Source organism: Leptonychotes weddellii, chromosome 10 (genome assembly GCF_054177405.1).
Source record: "Leptonychotes weddellii isolate Sample4059 chromosome 10, ASM5417740v2, whole genome shotgun sequence".
NCBI lineage: Eukaryota > Metazoa > Chordata > Mammalia > Carnivora > Phocidae > Leptonychotes > Leptonychotes weddellii.
Window position 1 is genome coordinate 110,868,651 of NC_138378.1, and position 20,876 is coordinate 110,889,526.

A 20,876-nucleotide genomic window follows, 5' to 3' on the forward strand; every position below is an offset into this window, starting at 1 on the left:
AATCGGAGGGGGAGACAAACCATGAGAGACGATGGACTCTGAAAAACAAACTGAGGGTTTTAGAGGGGAGGGGGGTGGGGGGATGGGTTAGCCTGGTGATGGGTATTAAGGAGGGCACGATTGAATGGAGCACTGGGTGTTATATGGAAACAATGAAACATGGATCACTACATCAAAAACTAATGAGGTATTGTATGACTAACATAATAAAATAAAATAAAAATAATAATAATAATAATAATTTAAAAAAAGAAAGAAAAAGAACTACTGTCTCTCCTTTCTCTTTTTTAGCACCCTATCCTGCCTTGAGGCCTGGCCCAAATTCCACATCCCTCACGAAACCCTTCCTGGAACATTCCAGTATTCTTTCTTTCCCCTTTAAATTTCCCCGATCCTTTATCTGTGACTCTCCTATGACTCATAACTTTCTCCTTCAGTTTGTGCCAGCATCGTACTTTTCTTATCAGACTGTGGACTTCTTGAGTTAATGGATCAACTCTTCTCTAAATTTTTTATTGCCCATTTCCCAATACTTAACACAATGACTAGCACAGGTAAATATCTAAAAGCCAATTAGTGAGTGATGTGCAAACAAACTATAAAATGAATGGATGACTTTGGATTACTTTGGGAAGCCTCTATATTCCCAGAGATTTTCTCCTTTTACACCTTTTGCCTGCCCCAGTGCCCACCAACACACACTCCTCATGACTAAAGTCTGCCATCCCACCAACAGAATGCCATGATTTCCATTCATTACTCTGGTCAATGCAAAAGGCTCATGTCCCAAGGATCGGATGCCCACATTTCTCGGAGAAATATTATATTATCTATGATAAATGAAGGACTCGAGAGTGGAATTTTCCCCAAAGTCTGGGGATGGCTGCATATGGAATAAAACAGTGTGCCCCAATAAGGCTGCCGAAATAGTAGCTGAAGGAAAAATTGGGCCAGTTTGGAGGAGTGGCCACTGACACAGGACCCACCTGCGTTGCAGCTCTGTGGGTCAGTTTTATAGCCTTCGGAGTTGTACATATGAGTGTCTCCTACTTTGTGCTCTCTTCCCGCCTATGACAACCTGACTGCCTTCTGGGGTCTTATGGCTCCAGATCTACTGCAATGCCCCTTGAAACAGCAGACCATGTTACATACCCCTGCCACCCCTCTGCCCAGGGAAGTTCTTGCCCTCAATCGGGCCATCATCTTGGGACATTTCATCCCAGAGAAAAGAGGAGCAGTCCTAAGACATGTGGAAAGGATGGTGTGTTCACAAAGAAAACTGACAAACAACACTCTCTTGCCCCAAAGGCAAGGCATTACTTTAGAGAAGGCTGAGTGCCAATTTGTTATAATTGAATAAATCAGATTTCTAATGTTTAATAACAGATGTTCTGGCTACAACTCATGAAATCATTTAATATTGCTTTATGCTCTGGTAATAAAAAAAGTCATCTGGCTCCACTTGGCCCAGGTTACATATCTTCCTCAAAGGGTCAAGATGATTTGATGCAGTTCTTGGATCAAAAGGGCTGATGTTTTCTGTATGTTATGGGCTGTGGGTGGGGTGTGCTCACAGAACAGCACGGATGCTGGCATCATACAGGCTTTGCAGCCAATGGCCTGAGGTATATCTCTGACCCCGAAACTTGCCCTTACTCTTGACCTTGGAGAATCTGCACGCTCCCCAGGAGGCTCACTCTTTCCACTCTTCATATTCCCCACACCTGCCAGTGCCAGCTTCCAGGGAAGGCTAAAGTAGGTTGACCAGCCACTCTGGGCGAGGTTGCCAGGGTACCAGAGCTTAATGCCTACAGCCCCCAAAGGGAGCAAGTAAATAGGAAGGACCCGACTCCCTGGGAATAAGCTTCACAGATGAGTTTGGATTAATCTAGAGGTGGGGAGCAAGGGAAAATGTGCCTGACGAAGGCTAGTAATAAATCAGAAGAACTTGCAGCATGGATAAATGATGAATTGCCAAGATGACTCAAATATTAAAATAACCAAGTTAATCAAAAAAGATTTTTTAAAGAAGTTGATGATAAAACAATGGGATTCCTTATCCTCAAAGAAAATCTAAGGGAAAAATTAAACAAAGGCGAGCAGAGGTCAAAGAGGGAGATGGTGGGATAATTTAAGCATTGCTTGAGAAGCCAATTGAAAGGAGGTAAAGGAAGATCCAAGGCTATAAAAAAAGGGACCTTTGCTACAACTTCTCAAAGGGAGTGATAATTCCTTCCAGGGAAGCATGATGTCAATACTTAGTAAAACAAAAGACAAATTCTGAGCTACAGCATAAACACAACTCTGGATAATGAATTCTAGAGAAGCATACTACATGCACTCACGGCATCCTGGAGGCAAGAGCACAAGGTAAACTTCACAGTCAAGTTCACACACACACACACACACACACACACACACACAGGACACAAAAGCAGGTAGGAGAAAGGTAGAAAATAATCTAGGAATTTCTTCTGAGGTCTTCTGCTTTCTCCCCACAGCAACATTCTCCTGAGGAAACCGCTTCCACCCATCCATGATGCCCCCAAAGGAAATCTCATGTTTAGGTACTCACGCAATCCTGCACTTCAAGGATCCAGATACATCAGGTTCATTCTGAACCTGCAAGTAGCTGACACCTGTTTGGGGAAACCAATGTGTAAACAGACAACCATACACACAAGGATAGAATTGTGTGCAAAGGTGTGGTGGGATCCCAGAGGGAAGATGAACATTGGGCCTGAGAAGAGATCCTGGGCTGTTTCAGGATTCCAGTGATACCATGAAAGGTGTAAAAATGTGATCCCCAGATCACTTCCTGTTTATGTGGGCAGAAACAAATGCAATCGATAATATTGGTGCCCAACCCAGTAAGGAGAGGCATGTCAGAAAATCAGAATGTCAGGGCTGAGAAGGATTAGAAAGAGTATCTAATTCAAGTCCCTGAATGATAGATGGTGAGATTGAGGCTTAGCAGGAACTGACTTGCCAAGCGATGGTTGGCCAGTGGTAGAACCGGAAGTCAGTTTTAATCTAGCTGTATTTTTTCTGAAAGGCAATATAATTTCATACTCACTTTTCAATTTTAGTAAAATATGTGAGTGAGATGAAATGCAAGCGTACAACCTGTTTCTGCATTGACATTTTATATTAATAAGACTTTCAATTTCTTTATCTTAGACATCTTATTTTGGAACTTGCAGCCCAAGTTCTAATTCTCTTCCCGCCATCTTATCAGAATCAATGAGGGGGTGCAAGCAACTTATTTCCTTGAAACACAAAAGTCAAAGAGATGGGATACTGAGAGTCACATTGAGTTTGAGAGTATTTACAGACCTAGATATGCAAACAAGAAAGACAGGCCTGTGTCTGCCAGAGCTAGGGTGATCCCACAGTGCCGAAAACCCACTCCAATCACAGTCCAATCTAATTGCAGGCTTGCAAACTGATAGCTACAGTGACGCAACACTGAGATCATTTGTTGAACACTCCCTGCCCCCCAAGGACTTTAGGCAGGGCCAAACTCACTTCTGAAGTGCCCAGCCACTGGCGCCTGTGATCCAAACTCCTATGTGTCTGGCTCTCCGTGTTCAAGGAGCTCAGAGCTGGAGGGTCATGGAGCGAGCTGTGGTACAAGTTGGAGGACTGTAAAGGCTGCCCCAGGGCAGCAGAACAGGGCTGCCAGAGGAGGGCAGAGCTGCTCCAAGACCCGCTGGGTGTGGAGAGTGGCTGATAAGGGAGAATAAGCATTGACTTGGAGAAAAACGTTGCGAGTCCCTGGCGTCCCTTGCACTAAAATTTTGGTTCTGCCACCAACTCTGCATGAGGTCGGGCAAATTCTTTACTACAGTTCATTGGTTTTAAAGGCACATTTCTGCCCCCCCCAATTTAAAAGTTCTGAAATTCCAATGTGTCTTGCAACTGGTGGAGTCTTATAATTTTCAAAGTTTTTTATTTCCTTTTGTGGTGGTAAATAAAAAAAATGACATGCCTTACAACCAGTGGCATTTCACATTTGATAACATTTAGTAGTATTTATCATCTCTGTTTATAAGATAAAAATAATATTAAATTAAAATTTTAATATTTGAGGTTTAATGTAAGGGTTAGATTATATGACGTAAAAAAAAAAAATTAGGAAAGTATCCAATATCTAAGAATGGCCTCAAATGGTATATGTAGATGCTAAATGATAACTCGGTCTGTGGGCCGCCTGAGCCAGGCAAGGTCTGTTCCTAGTTTCTGGTTCACAAAGATTACCTGGGAAAGTCAAATAGGAAAAATAGCTGATATCTGTGGATTGTTGATTTGGTGCCAGGCAGCATGCCAATTGATTTCATGGGCTTTACTTCACTTTGTCTTACCATGCTCTCAGGATACAACATCAGAGATCACACCTACCTGTCAAAGATCCCACAGTTAATGACAAAATGAGGACTTGAATTCTTTGTGACAAGCCATGCTTTCTAGCATCAAGCCGATGAGCGCAGTTGATTACCATGAACCCTAGGAGTTTCCAGAATCCTTCCATGCTCTGTACACGAGACCTCTGGGCTCTAAGAAAGGTGAATGATGGCCTTTTCCATGCATCCTAGGAAACTGGATTAATATGTTGGAACAAGGTGTCAGGAACTGGATAAGGACTAGCCCAGGTATTATAGAAAAGAATCCTGCAAAAGTGCCTAACCCTAACTCAACATGAGATGGTTCCTGGCTCCTCCTGGTGCGAAGCTCCCACCGTGACAACCTCAAGTAGAAGCAAAAGAGGTGGGGAAACACCCTCGGGGTCTTGTTACAATGGTTTGAACTCAAACAATCTCCTGATGGCTTCTCTGGGCCAAGGCCAACTACAATGGTGTGTTCCTCACAAGTAGTCTATTCCCATTTCTGAGACTCCCTGAGGTGTATTCAATAATGCACTCCTCATTCTGAAGCAGATGGAAAAGTGTTTAAAAAGGTGCCAGGTTTATTTATGGAAGCATGAGATTGAATTTAAGAGATGCGCTTTGCCAATATGAAATGTGAACTCTCAAAACAGGAAGTGTGTTTTACTGCCTATTTATTTTATTGCCGTATCAGCTGCCCAGAGCCTAAGAATCCTTCCTCTCAGGAATTATTTATTTTCTAACTTCTGAACCAGAACATCTTGACCATCAGCCCTCGAGCTCCTTACTGCCAGATTCCCAACTACAAACATGTGCCTTACTGTCTCTCATAGGGGAGCCACTGAGGCTTCAGTGAAAAACATTTGGACTCTCGTATTTTGTACTGAGTCTTCTTTTTTTCATGGAAGTAGAGATGTTTCAAGTAAGTTGAATCAAATGACCAAGAGAATGAAAACATTTAAAAGCCTCTTAGAGTAAGGGTGGAACTATTGAATTTTCCCATATACTTCAAGATACTCAATAATCAATATTCTGTCATTACCACTGAATCATTTTGAAGAATTTAATAGCAGAAGATGAGTATCTGGATATACATAATCTGAAAACAGGCTCGGGGTGGGGAGGGGTCAAACGAATACGTAATATAAAAAAAGGACAGAGCTGCTGTGTAAGAGTTCTTTCACCTTTTAGGAAAACCCACCCCAGTCTAGTCCACTAGAATAATCTAGACCACTTTAGTCTGAATGCTTCAGAAAAGGTACATTTTCACATGTGGACTTTACCTGCAAAGCTCAAGCAGCTAGAAGCTTTCAGGCAAAAGACATGTTACAATGGTGCCATCTTCTGGATACTGTCTGAAACACATCTTTTCTTCTCTTCCACTCAAAACTCCTCAATGGCTCCCTATTGCTGACTGAAAGGAGTCTAAAATTCCTGGCATTCATGGCTTTTTATGATCTAGCACAAGTTTATTTTCAGGCCTCCTGACTCTCCTTACATGGGTATTATGCGCCACTCCCCAGTATAAATTCAGAATTTCCTGCCTCTTCAATCTCAAGCCCAGCATTAATTCAATGCAATAAGCCAGCGGAGAATCACAGAACAGTAGAGGGATTAGGGGCCAGAATCCCAGTAGGAAAAATGTGAGAAGGCAGGGGGTATCCCAATATCCAATAACCATATTATGTAGGACACCACGTGTTTATAACGACCTGAAGATCATTCTGCTCTGTGGTTATGTAGAAGGTTACATAGCAGAAAAGTGAGCAATAGGAAAGCAAGAAAGAGCATGAACACACACACACAAAATATATAATCTAAAATAAATATGAGAAAACAGTTGGCTAAATTCACAAATGATCAAAAAGTGCAATAATGTCAAGCACTATCATGTTAGTTCATCAAATTTAAAATGACTAGTTGTAAAATGGCACTGGGCCATGTTCGTGAGTATTTAGAAAATAGATCATCCCATACTCCTCTGCAGGGTAGTATTTCTGCAGGGCAATTCGTGAATACTTGTCACAAGCCTTAGAAATGCTCTTACACTTTTATCTAGAAATTCTTTTTAAAAGGTCTAGAGGATATTACCACAGGTTTGTACTAAGCTATATCTATTAGAATGGTAACGACCACTGAGAAACTAATTGTGATAGATAAAAAGTAGAAACACATTACATGACTAATCACAGGACATTTGATATATTCATATGATAAATTTAAATAGTCATTACAATTGTTATGTGACAAAAATGTTTACCACGTATGTACTGTTCATATTCTCGTATTTAGTGAAAAATGGAAGACTGAAACCTTGCATGTTCTATTTTTGTTTTTAAAATATGTGCATAGAATAATAATCAGAGCTACTCCAAAATATTAATGATGTCTTATCTAGGTGGCAACAGTATGAGTGATATTTATTTTCTTTTTCTTTTGTAATGAGTCAAATATTTCCTGTATAGTATATTTTTAAGAAATAAAATGATGATTAAAAAAACAATAAAAACAGGATCCATATTAGGTTGCATCTGTACATAATTTTCAATTTGACTGAATTCAGCTTGTCATACATTTTTGGTTTTGGTCGGCTCCTACTAGAGTTCAAGGTCTCTGGGATTCTTAGTATTTCCCTCTTCACCAGGTCCCGTGTGGGTGTGGGTATAGTGAAATGGTACCTGAACAATGCCAGGTAAATACTGTAACTGAACAAAAGCGTTTTGGAAGGCAAAAAACATACTACTATCAAAAGTCATAAAAATGGGGGCGCCTAGGGTGGCTCAGTTGTTAAACATCTGCCTTCGGCTCAGGTCCCAGGGTCCTGGGATCGAGCCCCGCATCAGGCTCCTGCTCAGCGGGAAGCCTGCTTCTCCCTCTCCCACTCCCCCTGCTTGTGTTCCCTCTCTCGCTCTGTCAAATAAATAAATAAATAAAATCTTTAAAAAAAAAAAGCCATAAAAATGGTTATGTATTTCAACCTGATAATCCCATTAGAAGGAGTCCATCCTAATGACATCCTTCCTTCGACAGAAGAATATATTCATGCCTCAAAATGTTCATTGAGTTATCATTAATGGTGAACAGTTTGGAAACAATTTAAAACTCCAGTTGTAGGTAGTGGTTAACTAAATTCTGGGATATACACTCAACGAAAACTTTAACTCTTAGGAAAGTTACAGAGCAGGATTTAAATGCCTACGGCATGACGGTGAGTGAAAAATAAGTGGATTAAGACGTAGTTGACTTCTCGTGATTATGAGCACATAAAAGAAGTCTGTACGTGTTGAAAGAGGAAAAGGAAATATGTAAAGAAACATGTAACAAAATAGTCTTGAATTTCGTTGATTTTTATTTGAAATAAAAGAAACCTATGCTAATGGTTGCAAATCTCTGCCCTGAGGATGTGAGGCTAGAATGCAAGACCCACAGTTGTCTGGTGTGATGGAAAATTGAGAATCTAAAGGTGGGAGCAAGAGCAGAAGCGCTTCATCTCCATGGATGGCGTCCTAAGCAAGTCTGCTCATGGAAAACTCCATTCTCTGGAGGCTTTCTCAAAGGATGTGTTTTGTCTACTAAAAAAAAAATAATAAAAATAACGATGTCTTAGCTCTGATGTCTCAGAGCAATATGGAGGGCTCTGACCTCCCACCCCACACTCTTTAACTCAGTGACTAGAAATTTTATAACAGGAACTTGGATATTCAGTTTATATAACTTAATCCGTTTGTAATTTTCTCTTATACAGAGACATCCTATTTTGCAGAGCAGTAGACCAACCCTCCCTAAGTGACCTGGAGCACCTAGATCCAAACAAGGGAAGAGAGATTTTTAAAAAGAGACAAATTGCTCTTTAATTGAAGAAAGAATGAGCCAGCTCAGTGCAACATTCTCTGGAACAGCAGATCCTCTAAAGACATGCTTCTGCTCTCAAAAAGGTTGGCCTGGCAACTCACTTACACACTCCACTTGGGGAAAATTCTTTTCAGCACTGGCCAAAATGCCGATCCAGGTTCCTTTGCCTAGCAGCCTTGAAAGCTTGCACACATTTACAGAAAATACTTTCAAATGACTCTGGAGTTCTGCTTTATGTTTCATGTTCCTTTGAACTTATTACCTCTTTACAATGTCTTGGACTATTAGTTTGGGAACATTTAAAGTTAATGACTATATGGAAAGTAAAACAACACTTTGATGTTGTCCAAGCCATCCATTTCTCTCTTTCATACACAGGAGGTTATAGAAGGCTGGCCGATGCCAGATCAAGTCATTTCAGGAATAAATAACTTATTTGGGGGTCTATATGGATTGTTGCTTGGGGGAAAAGGGGATAGATCAGCTCTGGAATGTCTAAGAGAACCAGAGCCATGATTAATGAGGGTCAACTTTAAAACTTGAGCACACACAGATAGGATTACTTCACACAGAACAGAGTCTGTCTGACCCAGGCTTCCCCAGCAGAGCCCCCTGAGGTACATCATTCACAAATCTTGTTGGTTTCAGGGATACACTGACAGCAAAAAGAGATATGGAGAGGACCTCCTTGGCCATAAGAGACAGAACCCAAAGTACCATAAAATGCAAAGACAATGGCTATTAAAGAAAGTTGTCCAGTGTTTCTAGAAAGTCAAGACTCAAGCTTTCTGGTTGGGTGTCTTTCAATAAAGTAGTATGCTCTTCCAGATAATAGTCATTGCAGTTTTTGTTGTTTTGTTTCTTATTCTATAGGTAAGAGCTTGGAAGCTATTTGTGGGATGGATTTCTCTGCGATACTTAGGAGACTCAGAAGCTGAAGGTGGTCCCAGGGAAGCAGAGAGACAGAGGAAAGAGGGAGAACTGCTCATCCTAGAGTTCTTAGATATTGACCAAATCTGAGATTTCTGAAGGAGAAACAGAAACTATCCACAATACACTGTCTTATCTTATTGAAAATCCAGCAAAAAAACAAACAAACAGACAAAAAAACAGGGATAGAATCTCTAAAACACAAGAGAGACCCAAAGGGTATTCAGCAGAAACCCTAGAACATCATTCCTCGTTCCCCTTTCCAAAACAACTAAATAAATGTTTATATGTGTTAAAAATTGTGTTCAGTTGTGCATGGAAAAGCATAAGATGATGCTTTTTCTCATACAGCTTGTTATTTAAAAAACACAACTAGCACAGATGATATTGCATCTAATCATTGGGCAAGTATTTGGGGAGCATCTACTATATGTTTGGGGCTGATCTAGACATGGAGAGACAAGGGTAAGAAAACAGATAAGGTCCCAGTTCTCATGAAATTTGTATTCTAGTGCAAGAAGATAGGCAATAAACAAGTAACAGTAAATGAAAATTGGTTCAGTTGTTTATAGCAGTGAAGGAAATTGAGCAGACTGGTTTGGCAGAGAGTGAGTGAAGATGGAGCCATATCGACTGAGTGATCAGAGAGGAAGTCCCACTAAGGAAGAGACACTCCAACCAGGACTGTTTGGACAGTCCTGTAAAGATAGGCAGGAGAGTGTTTTTAGGCGGGGAAAGCACGTGCAAACGTCATATGGCAAGGCCTGGCTTTGCTTCTTCAAGAAACAGAAATAAAGTCACTGGAGCTTGGGCTGCAAGAAAGAGAGAGTGGAAGATTACTTCAGAAAGTTGCGTAAAGGTGAGGTCATATTAAGACCTTTTGGCTCTAAAAAAGGGGGGGTGCACCTGGGTGGCTCAATCGGTTAAGTGTCCCACTTGATTTTGGCTCAGGTCATGATCTCAGAGTCCTGAGATCGAGCCCCACCTCAGGCTCTGCAACCTGCCTAAGATTCTTTCTCTCCTTCTCCTCTCTCTCTCCCTCTGCCCCTAGCCCCACTCTCCATCTGCACCCCCCCCAAAAAAACACCTTTAGCCAGGGAGCCAGGGTAGGGACTTTTCATTTTATTTCAGGTGCAGCAGAAAGCCATTGGAGAGATTGAAGCCCGGGAGTGATATCGTTTATGTGTGGAGATCAGTTACTGCCTTGCAGAGAATGGATGGCAGAGATAAGAAGGGTAGAAGGAGGGAACTAATGGGGAGGGTGTGAATGCCTCAGGCAAGAAGTTGTGCTGTCTGGGCTGGATGCTAGTAGTTAAGTGGACAGCATCGGGTACGTTAGGCAGTAGAGCCTTCCAGCCTGCAAAGCTTGCTGTAGAATCGGATAGTGGCGCCACATTCTGAGACAGGATCTGTCGGAAGGAACTGGCTTAGAAATGCAGTATTTGGGGAAGCCACGTGAACTCAGAGTTATGTTTGGAAGAGTTTTGGAGAAGAGGTGAACCTGAGCTGGATCTCTAAGAATGGGAAAAATTTGCATATGTATTTAATGATGAGTTGCTGAGATTGATTTTGGAGTGTGACTTCACCAACTTCAGCCATTTGTGATTTTTTTTTTGCCATATCCAATGTACTTTTATGTCATAGGTTTTCCTTAATTGAACCCTCCTCTTTTTGCTTAAGTAATAATATTTTTTTAAAGTAATACTGTTGGGTGGGGGTGGGGTAATTGGGTGATGGGCATTAAGGAGGGCACTTGATGTAATGAGCACTGGGTGTTATAGGAAACTGAAAAATCGCTAAACTCTACCCTGAAACTTATAATACATTATATGTTAACTAACCTGAATTTCAATTAAAAACAATGATAATAATGGAAAAAAGTAAATATTGTACCAAGGAATTCATAGGCTGGAATTCCTTGAACACTTGATTGGGTTATTTTAACTCCTTTAGCCACCCTAGTCTTAAAGCTAGTGCTGAGTGTCTCCATTAGCACTCCCTCCCCTAAACCATGCTGTCTGATCATCTGTGTCTTTCCCAATGGTTGTAGGTTCCTTGTCAGAGACAGGGAGGAATATTTTGTTTGTTTGTTTGTTTTGCTATTGTTTTGGGGAGGTGCAGGACAGAACCATGTCAGCTTCCTCTTTGCCATCTTTGTCCTCGTCTGACTTGGAGCTAGTAGTGTTAAGGACAGAGTAAGCACTCAGCAAAGATTTGTTGAACAAATAACTCTATTCGGATTATCTTATGGGTTTGGATTTCTGGATTTCAACCTCTTGATTCCAATCTGTTGTGGGTTGAATGATGACTCCCCAAAATATATGTCCACCCCCAACTCGTAAATGTGACCCTATTTGTAAAAAAGGTGTTACAGATGTGATTAAATTAGGGGTCTCAAGATGTGATCATCGTGGGTCATCTGGGAGGTCCCTAAATCCAAAGACAAGTGTCTTTTTTTTTTAAGATTTTTTTATTTATTTATCTGAGAGAGAGAATGGGAGACAGAGAGCATGAGAGGGGGAGGATCAGAGGGAGAAGCAGACTCCCCGCTGAGCAGGGAGTCCGATGCGGGACTCGATCCCGGGACTCCAGGATCATGACCTGAGCCGAAGGCAGTTGCTTAACCAACTGAGCCACCCAGGCGCCCCGACAAGTGTCTTTATAAGAAGAGGAGAAGACAGACAGGGAAGACCATGTGAAAACAGAAGCAGAGGTTGGACTTACATTGCCACAAACCAAGGAACACCAGAAGCCAGAAGTTACCTAAAAGCTGGAAGAAACAAGGAAGTCTTCTCTCCTAGAGCCGTTGGAGGAAGCACAGCCCTGCTGACACCTTGGTTTTGGACTTTTGGTCTCCAGAACCATGAGACAATAAATTTCTATTGTTTTAAGCTACAAACTTTGTGGTAATTTATTATGCCAACCCTAGGAAATGAATATACAATCTTTATATCTAGCTCAGTGAAGCGCTCAGTGAGTATCTTCTATGTTGTCTAGCAGGGCTAGGATTAGGGTCCAGTGGGTGAGTGAGGCACCCAGAGCACAGAATTTAAGGAAGCACTCACTCAAGCATGCGCATTTCTCCTACCCCTGCAGCCCCAGAGACTATCCAAGGGAGTGCCCGGAGGGGGTTGACGTTTAGAATTCAAGACAAAGTTACAGGTATATTTTCAATTTAAGACAGTTGAGGCATTGTGATGGGAATCAAGACACCTCAATATGCCCCTACAAATAAATGTTCATAGAGACCCCGTTAGAGACAACAAGCCCCCAGGAGAGTCTGTTCAGAGGGTTGGCTACAATTTCCAATCATTCAGACACCTCATTTTGAGAAAGGAATAAAGAGAAACAATCTCAGGCTGAATGGTAATTCTGTTAGCATTCCCCTTGATTCTCCTGGGTCTGCCAAACACAGATGGCAAGGAGGAGAGCTGGGAAAAGAGCAGGAATTTTGGAGGGTGATAAAGAGAAGCCCAGAAAAGTGTTGGATAGAGGGAAATTTATAGATGAGAGCCCAAAAATGCAGAGCATCCTCTGCCAGCATGGTTATCAGTCCAAGTGGTGACTTGGTCCTGAGTTGTTTTTCCTCCCAACAGCTCCCCAATGAAATACAGTAACTGATTCTTATTGATGCAAATTACCCAGGCAAGTAAGCTTCTATTTCTATATTTCTAGATTTTTTTAAGAAGTTAGAAATTCCTCTAATTTTCAATGGAGCTAGAGTTGCCATTGTTGTGGTTAAAGAGATTTGTGTTTTATTAACAGCTACTCAAAAAAAGAAATAAGCCAAAGATAGAAAGATAGTAATCCATAAAATGAACTAGATGATCTAATCTCTGATTATTTCATACACAATCTTAAATGGCTAATCTTTTCATTTCCAACTTCCAAAATGTCTCCAACTGGATGATCAAGAAGAAATACTTTCATTGCCCTCAAGTCCATGATTAAGTGAGAAGAGGGAATTCCCTTATCTTTTGTCTTCAGTTTATTTTCTTAAGTTCTTGTTTTTATGGGGAGACTGTGTACAAGTCAGCTTTGTCCAGTGATGTGAGTTTTCAAGTTGGCAGTGACCCCCAGAATGTCTTCTGGAACTGAATTGCTCCTTTACAGAGGCAGCAACTGAGCCTCAGCATGAGGAAATGACTTGCCAAGGCCATCAACAAATTAAACAAAGGAAGGCTTCTTGGACCCTGTTTTGCTGGCATTTTATTAGATATTTTACCAACATTTTCTATCTTAAATTTCCCGACAGTCCTATGAGGTGAGTATCACTATTGCCATTTTATAAGTGATAAGAATAAGATTCAGAGCAAAGTGCATTTTATTTTACAGCAAGCCTCTTTCTTTGAGGTCTTTCCTCCTCAGCCATCCATCTACTTATTAAATTAGACGTCTGCTCCAATGGAGGACAAACTTTAAGGATGCCTCCATGTTTCCTGTCCCCCTGGTATTCACACCCTTGTGTAATGTCCTCCTCTTGAGTGTGGGTGGGACCTGTGACTTGTTTCCAAACAATAGAATATGGTAAAAGTGATGGGATGCCACTCACAGGATGTCAGACTCTGTCTTGCTAGAAGACTGACTCTAGAAATGTTCTCCCTTACTGTCAATGCAGGGTAATGCATTCTATACCACTTTTTTTTAAGTTTATGACCATGAATAGGAAAGACAAGAAAGAGCAGTGACTCACTCGCCTCTCCCCTGTCCTCAAAGGCTCCTTTCCCTATACCCCACCCTTTTCTCATGCCCTTCATTCCCACGGAAGTGTCAGGATTGATGACAACCCAGAGTGACATTTCTATTTCCCACAAGATAGGGTAAGGAATGTTCTCCCCAGTATCTAGGAGTTCCCTCTCCTTCTTTGGCAGGTGGTATAGAAATTTTGCGGACTGCCCAAAAGTGGGAGTATATGCCATGTGACAGTTCTAGCCAAAGGTGTGTTGGTGTGGTAAAGTGTACACTTCCATACTTGGTTCCTAGAGTCCCCTGCAAGGTCCTTCTGAGAGAATGGTTTTCAGACAGAATGAAGAGGATCTGATGGAAGACTCCAAGGCCCTGGAAGATGGAAGGATCCCGGGTCCCTAAACATGTTGTGGAAGGACATCCATCACACAACCGTCTCATTATGGGATAAGTAAGAAATAATCCTGTGTAATGTTAGTCACTGGGATTTGGTTTATTACTGCAGTTAGTCTATAGGGAAATTGAATTTTAACTGGTATCAAAGATAATTAAAGAGATAGGACCAATGGATGGAGACCTTTCTCATTGCTGTGTGTAGCGTCTTTGAGAGCACCAAGATCCTCAAGTTGAACCTCAGTGAACATATCAACCCCTGGGGGCTCTGAGGGTAGGAACAAAGGCACAGATGGAGTCTGTACCCATGGACAGCTCTTTGCAGTCCTGGGCTAGGCAGTAACAAGGCCAGTGCTCCAACCTTCCCATCAGCATGGGCTCTCCCTCCCTAGCAAGTCCATAGTCCAGACTTCTCAGTTCATTTCTAGCTGGTTTCTAGGACTATACTTTTGGGTGAGACCTTTTCCAAGGGCTATTATAAACTCTGGGAAAAAGGCCAGAATGTTTCATATTGTAATGGAAAATAATCCTTCCACCCTCAATCTGCACATTTTATTTAAGGTGTGAAAAATGCTTTCCCAGCTTCAGCCAGGAGCATTCAGGTCTCCACGGGGACCTGGGCTGAGAAAGGTGGGGGGCAATGATTAGGTGAGGGAGAAAACCCTCCCTGCAGCACTTTCCAGAGGAGCAGCAAGCATGTAGTCAGAGGAAAGTAAGACTTGACCTCCAGTATGGTTCATATTACATGTCTTTGCCTCACCCTGGTGCCTAGAAGCTCCAGCTCACACTTGGCCTGGGACCAAGGAGAAGTGAATAGAGGGGGACCCCTGGTGTGGACTTGGCGTTTAGAAGCTGTAGTACTGCTTTTGGAGGCTGATTCCATCATCAGGCCAAGGGCAGGTGAGGGAAAGGGGACCCTCCAGGTTAGCACTTGGGGAGAGTAGACAAACACTCAGACCCTTAAGTTTGAGAGTTGTCAGGGAAGCTAAAATCAAATCATTTTCAAAGGGACAAGGTAACAAAGTAGTTAGGTGGGTGATGTGTGCAGTAGGTTAGGTTTAATTCTTTCAGAATTCTGGATCCTTATTTAAGTACTTCATTATTATGTTTCCTTAAATATTTGTGATTGATATTATACCATTTCCAACAATGGTTTCCGGGTGACTAAATAATTAATTATACAATAGTTAAATTTGCAGATAGAGTCCTTTAGATGCAATGAGGTGATATTTGTTGACTACTAATATGGTGATCTTATTCTAGATCTTTTTAAACATCTTTCAAAATTTTAAATGAATCATTAGCAATGTTCTAAGAAATTCATTAATTTTTAAAGCATGACTTACTTTAGAATCATTAATTTGCAACTTTGCTTTATTATCTTATGAAGTAACATTGAAATTTTTAAATTAATGATCTGGTATTTTTTTAAACATTGAGTATCTGGCTCCAGGTTACAGACCAACTAGCATAACTTCCATTGTAATTGTAAGACAACCATAGCCAAAAGAGCTTACTTCACAAGTTCAAGGTCTACTAGGGAATAGCAGAGTTGGGATTCTCTACTGTAGGACACACTATTTTTCGCTGACTTTGGGCAAGCCAGCTAAAACATTAGGGCTTCTTCCTCAGTGAAATGAGTTTTTTTCTCAAGTCTTCCACATTCACCCCAACAATCACCCTACCAAGAGAGGTTTTCTAATCCTGGTCCACATTGATTTTCCTTTTTTATAACATGGGGAGAGCACTCCTCATCAGTTCTTGTCAGTTAGACATGTTAAAGAGATATTGCTCCACTGGTCTGTGAACACATCTTCCTCATCTTGGAAGGGCTGACACTTGACAATACCATCCACTGACTACCTACTGCATGCCAAGCACTTGCAAGGTATTTTATATGTAATTTGATCCTTGTGACTAATTTATGGAGGAAATAATATTAGCTCAATTTTACAAATGAGGAGCTGGAGACTCATAGAGATAAAGTTACTTCTTAGAGACCACATAGCTAGCCCATGCCGGGATCCATCAACTTCACAGTGGCATAAACTATTTGGGTCCTACTTGATTCCTCTTTTTCCCCCTACTTTTTTTACGTCTAATCCATCAGCTAGTTCTGCTGGTTTTTACCTCAAAATAGATCCTGAATCTAAGCATCTCATACCATCTCCTTTGTTATGATCCTAATCCAAGTCACCTACACTTTTTGATGTAGTCAGAGAATTCATTCTCTACACAATAAACTGAATGATCTTTAAAAAAATCTTATGACAAACTGCCAATGGTTTCCCATTTTATCTCATACTTCATCTCATAGCCTATGATGCCCTGATGACCCAGCCCTTACCTAAATGTTATGTATTACAATAGAAAATAAATCACCCACTTTCAATGGGCACTTTTTATTTAAAGTATGTGTTATGGATGAATTGTGCCCTTCCCCACCAAATTCTTATATAGAAATCCTAACATACTGTACCTCAGAATGTGACTGTATTTGGAGAGAGGGTCTTTAACAAAGAAATTCATGTAAAATGACACTCTATGAGTACTTCATAATCCTCTGTGGCTGACGTCCTTACAAGAAGAGGAGATTATGGCACAGAGAACACACACAGTAGGATGACCTATGTGAGGACACAGGGAGAACTCATATGAGATAGACAGATAAGAGGAGATTTATTATAGGAATTGGCTCACATGATTTTAGAGCCTGAGAAGTCCCATGATCTGCCACCTACAAGCTGGAGAACGGGAAAAGCCAGTGGTGTGATTCAGTCTATGTCTAAAGTCTGAGAATGGGAGGATAGGGGGTAAGGGCTGATGGCGTAAGTTCTGGTCTGAGTCTGAAAGCCTGAGAACCATGAGTGCCCATGTCTTAGAGCAGGAGAAGATGGGTGCCTCAGCTCAAGCAGAGAGAGTGAATTCTCTCTTCCTCCACATTTTTGTTGTATTCAGGCTCTCAAAAGACTGAATGATACCCACGAGTGATGGTGAGAGCAATCTTCTCTACTCAGTCTACTGATTCAAATGTGCATCTCTTTCTGGGACACTTTTACAGACACAGACCCAAAAATAATCATTTGACCAGCTATCTGTGCATCCCTTAGCCCCATCAAGTTGACACATAGAATTAACAACCACACAACCCTAGCAAACTAATATAGTTTGACAAATGCTTACCCAGCTTTAGCCAGGAGCATTCAGGTCTCCATGTGGACCTGGGTAAGAGGATAGGGAGCAGTGATTAGGTGAGGAAGAGAACCTACCCCCTCCTTGAAGCATCCATTTGCCCAGCTTTCCTCAAGCATACACGTCCAGCTTCTCTGGCTTCCTTTCTTTCTTGAACTTACTTAACCCATTCCTGATTATTTTCTTAATGGAATGATCCCTCTGGCTATTGAACTTGGCAGGGGTGTCTTCCTCTTTTAATTCAAGTACCAATGATATCTTTCACCTAATCCAATTAGCCTCCCATCAATGTTTTGCTTTTGTTTTCCTTCATAGCACTTTTTACTCTCCAATGTGATTGATGTATTTATTTGATGAACTGTCTCCTCTGACCAGAATCATAAGAGCAGTGCCTGATTCATAAGTAGAAGCTCATTAAATCTTTGTTCAATGAATGAATAGATGGGTTTGGCTCTAACTTCTTTAAAGCTTATTTATCTGTATTCTCAAGGCTCAATATAGAGCTTGTCACAAAGTAGGTTCTCAATAAAAGCCACATAAATTAAACAGACTCACTAATAGACATTGTGTGGATGCTGAATGAATAAAATTAGGAACATATTTTATATATATATCTCATGCTTATAAGTCTCTTCCTTTATGACTTTGAAGTTGGGAAGAAATATGAACAGAAAGGAAAAAAATCTGTTGTTAATAAACCAGAATATTGAATTTTTGCCCAGGGTGTCAGGAGATATGTGAGAAAGTGATCTGTAGGGTCACAGAGCCAAACCGAGGTCCTGTCTTAGTCCTTTCCCAGTCACCGGCATCATCCCAGAGCATTCCTAGAACAATTTGCCTATCTCTCTTTCAAATTGGAAATTGATTAATTCCTTACTTCCAGTATAAAAAGGAATCTGAACTCTAGAGAAGGCCATCAATATGTTCAAATATCTTAAAGCACCAGATTGAAGATAAGATCATATGCTGCATCCATATCCCCAGGCCACTTTAATTTCTGTGAGAACCACTCCTTTGCTACTGATTTCAATCCTTTGTTTCAACTTTCCATTCAATTTGAACACACATTTGATATACTCAAGTTTGTGGAATGAAAAAAAATAAGACAGAGACTGGATGGATGGTCACCAATCGTGTTTCCCCTTCTGGACACACAGCTAACTCACATTTCCTGGCTCTAATTTAGAAAAGATCAGGCCCCAGTACTAATGTTTGACCATAGAATGTGAGTTTAAGTGGCATGTGTCACTTCTAGATTGGGACAGTCAAGAGCTTCACAAAATCCTCTCTCCTACTTCTTTTCTCCTGGGGACTTTAGAGACCAAGTGTGGATGGTTGCAGTTCCTTAAAATGGAAGATATCTGGGTCCCAAAATGACTCCATGGAACAGAAACTATGGCCGACAAGCATTAGACTATTCCACATCAGCAAGAAAAATACTTCTATTATTTTGAGTCACTGACATTTTGGTATTGTTTGTTATAGCAGCTTTATAGTTTGTGTTCTTACTAATATAAATAAAGTAACTTAATAGGATTCCTTGGGTTGATTCTGTTCAGTGTTTAGAATTATGGATATTTTTATTTCAGGATATATTAAGAAGTTTCAATGCAAGTGTCTTCTTATTATGAGTAATAACAATTTAATTAACCATGGTGTTAAATGTTTTGGAATACAGTAAGATTATGTATCTCTCAAATTTTTAATTTAATATTTTAACATTATATTTACATGTATAAGTGCATATTGATGTAACATATATTATGAATGGGATCCTGATCATCTTGAAGTCATTAAGAAAACCCATTCCCTGGTTGGAGCAAGGGAGATAATGACTTTAAGATTTTAAAAAGTCAGCAATATAGTGAAGGTAGACAGGAAATGCTGTCCCAGCCGGATAGACCTAAAGGGCTACTATAGTCCAGGATACATCCATGTACCGATGCCAACAATATGATGGATGCTCACACTCTGTAGTTCATCCTATACTTCTGTTCTCCATTGAGTTCTATGATTACCATGAATCTGTTGTTTCTCTTCTCAAACCTGCTTATGGTAGTTGTACTTGCTATTACACTTATATAATGTAATTAAAAGTTATATAAAATGATAAAATATCAATGAAAAAGGAAAATTGTTGTTTCTATAAAAACTAGATAAAAGAGAGTTACTGAAAAAACTTTAGTTGAGTTCAGTATCTTCAAGGCAAATGTCAAAGAGAATGTGTGTGTGTTTGTGTGTGTGTGTGTGTGTTTTGGGGAAGTATATTATTTAAATTTACCGTATAATAAATCAAAAAATGTTATACCTTAAAACAACAACCAATTACCTAGCTAATTATTCTGCAAGTCAATAATTTGATTTGGACTAAGTAGCATTTCTCCTGGGTCAGGTTGACTGATCTTGGGTGGGCTTGTTTATGTGGCCGCACTCAGCTGATTGGTTGACTGAAGACAGTCCAGATGACTGGATCCTCTCTCCACATGGTCTTGGTCTTTTATCCTCCACATGCTAGCCCAAGCTGTTACATGAGGCTGCAAGGTGCCAAAAGCATCCAGAAGATAAGCCCTAATGTGCAAGTGCCTTTCAAGTCTGTTCACATGTTTGCTGCTTATGGTGCCATTGGCCAATGCAATGGTCTAGGCCTATTGTCAGTTTGAGAGCATGAATATTGAAAAAATGAGAATGAATCTGGGTTAGAACTACAATTATCCCACCACAAGAGGAATAATCATAGGAGTTTTTCACTTAAGTCATTGTACAGGTGTTTTTAATTTCTTGTTCCGTTTTAAAGAAACCAAAAAATCTTGAATGTCATAGATAACATGGCAATAGTTAATGCAAAAAGATATGTATATATATGTGTGTGTTGTGCAAGTGTGTGTGGTATTATATATATTAATATAATACATAATAATATAAGTAACATAATAGAAGTAACTTCCCAATAATAATATATATTTAAGATAATAATATATGTAATACATATAATTATATTAAATAACTTCTATACCACACACGATTAAAAGATATAATTCAAACTGGGAAAATACATTCACCAAATGTGAAAGGCAGTGGTTTACAGCTCTTATTGTAATATGTAATATGGCCTTATCAAACTAATTTTTTTACATTTTCTGTATTTAGTTTTTAAAATTATGATAATAATTACTTGTTGTTGAAACAAATGATGTTATATATATACAAATGCAACATATTTCAATCCTTTACCACCCTAATATTTATAGGTACATTCAAGTATTCCTGATTGTTTTTTGTTAAAATACAATTATATTATACATATTAGTCAGCCAATTACTTTTTCTACTTGACAATATATCATAGCTACTCCTACAAGTCAGTAATATAGAACTGCTATTTTTTTCTAAAATTTTTACATATACATGCATTTTATATAAATGACACCATATACATATA